Source organism: Scylla paramamosain, chromosome 26, assembly GCF_035594125.1.
Source record: "Scylla paramamosain isolate STU-SP2022 chromosome 26, ASM3559412v1, whole genome shotgun sequence".
Lineage (NCBI taxonomy): Eukaryota > Metazoa > Arthropoda > Malacostraca > Decapoda > Portunidae > Scylla > Scylla paramamosain.
In genome coordinates, this window is record NC_087176.1 from 16,954,091 (window position 1) to 16,958,891 (window position 4,801).

At 34.3% G+C, this 4,801-nt stretch overlaps 1 long non-coding RNA gene across 1 annotated transcript in view; it reads right to left on the reverse strand.

Moving 5' to 3' along the window:
- Positions 1-4,305, reverse strand: part of LOC135113922 (uncharacterized) — a 56,224-nt gene extending 51,919 nt beyond the window's left edge. Inside the window, exon 1 of the long non-coding RNA XR_010275121.1 lies at positions 4,261-4,305. This is a non-coding gene — a long non-coding RNA (uncharacterized LOC135113922). The remainder of the gene's footprint in view (positions 1-4,260) is intronic.
- Positions 4,306-4,801: the final 496 nt, after the last annotated feature.

Below are 4,801 nucleotides of genomic sequence, written 5' to 3' on the forward strand. Positions count from 1 at the left end.
CTACCGTAAAAGATGTATCAATGACATTATTTTTGTCATGCGCTAGCTTCAAGAAAAAAGTACCGTGAACAACATAAAAATCTCTACACTGCCCTTATAGACATCACCAAGGCGTTCGACACCATCAACCGGGAACTCCTTTAGGCCGTAGTGAGCAGCCCATTTTAGCCAAAGTGGGCTGCTCACCTCAGTTTGTGAGAACCCTGCGCTCATTTCTTGATAACATGGAAGTTGCAGTAAGGTATGCCGGCGAGCTATCCGAGGCTTTTCCAGTTGCTGCGGGCGTCAAGCAGGGTTGCGTGCTGGCGCCGACCCTGTTCAACATTTTTCCTGGGGGCAGTAATGAGCATAATGTACCATCATTTTTAGGGCCAAGAAATAAGTAAACAAATCCGATACAGGCTTGATGACGGTGTTTTTAACCTCAGACGTCTTCAGGCCTAAACGAAAACTCGTTACTCTCGCGTCCTTAATCTCTAGTACGATGATGATGCTGCCTTGGTCTGCCACTCAGCGGATGGACCTCAAAGATCCCTTGATTTCATTTCTTTAGTGTACGGAAGAGCCGGACTTAATATCAACACTGACAAAACTGAGGTCGTACAACAACTCGCTGACAACGATCAGATCCAGGCAACAGTGTTTGTATATAGTGTTGAACTGAAAAATAGCTCCACCTTCATGTATCTCGGGTCGGAATTGTCAGACGACTTCAACTTGAATTCAGAAGTACATATCCTCATCGGGAGAGCGGCATCCTTATTTAAATGTCTCTCACAGAGTTTTCTTCAACCACGGTTTAACATTGCACACCAAGATGTCTGTTTTCAACGCCGTCTGTGTTGCTATTTTATTATATGAATGCGAATCATAGACCCCATACAGGGCTCAGATCCGCACCCTCAAAAGTTATTACACGAGCTGCCTTAGATGTATACTTGGCTTAAAGTGGTGGCACAGAGTCACTAACTCAGAATTTCGTTCCCGCACGGGAGCTCTGCCCCTGGAGGTGCTGATCATTCAGCGGCAACTGTGTTGGGTAGGCCACATCATACTTATACCTGAGGATCGAGTACCCCGCCAGGTTTTCTACAGGGAGCTAGATAACGGCTGGCGCTAAGTCTTAGGCTAAAGAAAGTGTCAAAAACCAGCCGAAGACAACCATGAAGAAATAATCACTACAACTCCAAAATTTAGAAGCCATGGCTTCTGACAGTGCAGTTACGGGCCGCATGTCTACAGGGACATAACCATTTAATTAATTAATATGAAGCTGAAGCAGCTGCCCGTCGGGACCGCCGACATGCCGCCCCTCAAGACGGGACCGATGTCTGTGAGCAGTGCAGCAGAAGATGCCGATCTCAGGCCGGTCTCCGCAATCACCAACGACCTCACGCCTGAGGCGTTCTCCTCGGATTCCGATATCGTCGGGATGTAGGCTTCGTCGTCTTCGACTTTGAAGAGCTTACATAAGCAAGAAGAGCTATTATTCTATAACAAATTTTTACTCTCTTCCCTGTATATAATCTATTAACGAAATATTTATACAACTCCCAACATTAACTTCCCCTAATCTCCTCATCTCGGCCCCTTCCACTGTTTCAACTCCATCTTCCGCCCGCCTCGATCTCACCTCGTCCATCTTAACACGACCTGGCCAGCCAACCCTATATTCGCACCCCAGCATATCTTCCCCTTTCTCATCCCTCAGACTCACCCGGCCATTTCTCACCTCCTCCTACTCTTCAACCTCCCACCTCACTTCACCCCCCTCACCTTACCTTATCTCCCTCATCTCTATCCTGGATCTCACCTACCCATCCCCTTTCATCCGTTGTCAGTCAACTCCCTGGAGATACCTTCTTAATCCTTCAAAATCTGCTATCGTAAAGTCAGGTATATTACTAATAATTTTGCTTCAAGAAGCTTCCTTCCATTTTAATTTGTATTTTATTTCAATGTTAGCTAGCTCTCCTCTAACCTCCACCTGTGTGGCTGCTTCCTCCATGTTTGTCAGAGTTAAATCTAGAGTATTTATTCCCCTTTGTAGGTTATAACATTACCCGCTTGAAAAAAGAAAAAAAAAATGAATTACATTAATTAAGAAATTCATCTGCTTCACAGTTACCTACCATCAGGGTCCAGCCAGTATTCTTAAAATCTCTTACTACACATACCTAATTGTGTCTACCTGCTCTATTAACCTCCTGCCATAGTGAGCTGCTAACTTGTTGTATAGCATTCGGTGGCCTGTACACTAATCCAAGTACTATTGATTCTGATCCTTTTTTGATATCAATCCAAATCGATTCTGCTTTGCTATCTTTTTTTTTATGATATTGTTGATAAAACATTGTAATGTGCCCCTAACTTAAAGCACAACGCCTTTTCTTCTCTTATCCTCACAGTCTTTATAAAATAGATTATAACCATCTATCTGACCCGCTGGATTAAATACTTTTCCTGACATATCTAACCTTGTTTCTGTTAAAGTAATTATATCAAACACACGACATTCCTTTAAGCAAGTCTATTTTTATTGAAAATACTTTTTCAATGCGTGTAATTAATAGTTACGTTATTCACACACACACACACACACACACACACACACACACACATATATATATATATATATATATATATATATATATATATATATATATATATATATATATATATATATATATATATATATATATATATATATATATATTACCTATGTACTGTTTTATGTGAGATGCACGATTTTATTAGGGAGGAATAAATTAAGTGGTAGGTAAAGCTAAATGTCAATGTTGTTTATAAAATATATTCAATAAACTTTATTTATATATTCATACGATTATTTATTCATTTATTTATTGGCGGGGTATAAAACATGAAAATGTTTAAATATTTAAATGTTTAAATATCGTCATCGTAATCGTACGTCATCGAAATTTTTCGGTACAAAAAAAATATAAATAAATAAATAAATAAAATTATCATACATTCATACATACAATGTAATGCTTACTTACTCGATACTATGAGAGAGAGAGAGAGAGAGAGAGAGAGAGAGAGAGAGAGAGAGAGAGAGAGAGAGAGAGAGAGAGAGAGAGAGAGAGAGAGAGAGAGAGAGAGAGAGAGAGAGAGAGAGAGAGAGAGAGAGAGAGAGAGAGAGAATATACCACACCCAAACAACCATTTTTCCTAATATATTGGGTTTCTCCTGTCGGGTGTTACCCTTGATATTAACCCATACTATTAAGAAAAAGTAAAAAAAAAAATAGCTTTAGATACTGATTGTATGTCAAACTCAATAATTAAAATTATGATTTCAACGACTGTTGCATATATATATATATATATATATATATATATATATATATATATATATATATATATATATATATATATATATATATATATATATATATATATATATATATATATATATATATATATATATATATATATATATATATATATATATATATATATATATATATATATATATATATATATATATATATATATATATATATATATATATATATATATATATATATATATATATATATATATATATATATATATATATATATATATATATATATATATATATATATATATATATATATATATATATATATATATATATATATATATATATATATATATATATATATATATATATATATATATATATATATATATATATATATATATATATATATATATATATATATATATATATATATATATATATATATATATATATATATATATATATATATATATATATATATATATATATATATATATATATATATATATATATATATATATATATATATATATATATATATATATATATATATATATATATAGATAGATAGATAGATAGATAGATAGATAGATAGATAGATTGATAGATAGATAGATAGATATATAGATATATACATATATATTCAACATAGCCGCAACCCTGCATCGATAAACGGTTATCAAACGTCTGTTTTTCGGAGCCCAGAAAAGTATCACGAGAAATAATTCACCTTCGATTCTGAAGAAGGAACACAATCGATATATGGACAATTACTAACTTTCACATCAGGAAGTTTAAGAACCGGAATTACTTACATTAGCCAAAGCAATGTCAAAAAAACAGTGTTAGGCACAGTATATAACTAAGCGAAGGCGGAAATATGAATGAAACAACATGGTTAGCTGTGTGAGCCCTACGTTGGCTGGAAGACTACAGGAGCCACTTACCTGCGCAGTAGAGGATCTACTGGATATGTTGTTACTTACTGATGCTTCGCAAGTCTGCCTCTGTTCCTCCTGCCACATGACTTTATATACGAGCCTGTGCACTTCCCACTCACCCATGACATCATTCAGGATTTAAAATACCCCAAAAAATTATAGTCAGCACCAGGAATACGACACAGAAAATGCTGGAAGTTACATGTTTACTTATGAGTCAGTGTATGTCAAACATACATCGTGATACAAGATTACCTACTCTCTCTCTCTCTCTCTCTCTCTCTCTCTCTCTCTCTCTCTCTCTCTCTCTCTCTCTCTCTCTCTCTCTCTCTCTCTCTCTCTCTCTCTCTCTCTCTCTCTCTCAACACCCACGGTTTGGCGGATGTTAGCTCTACATATATATATATATATATATATATATATATATATATATATATATATATATATATATATATATATATATATATATATATATATATATATATATATATATATATATATATATATATATATATATATATATATATATATATATATATATATATAT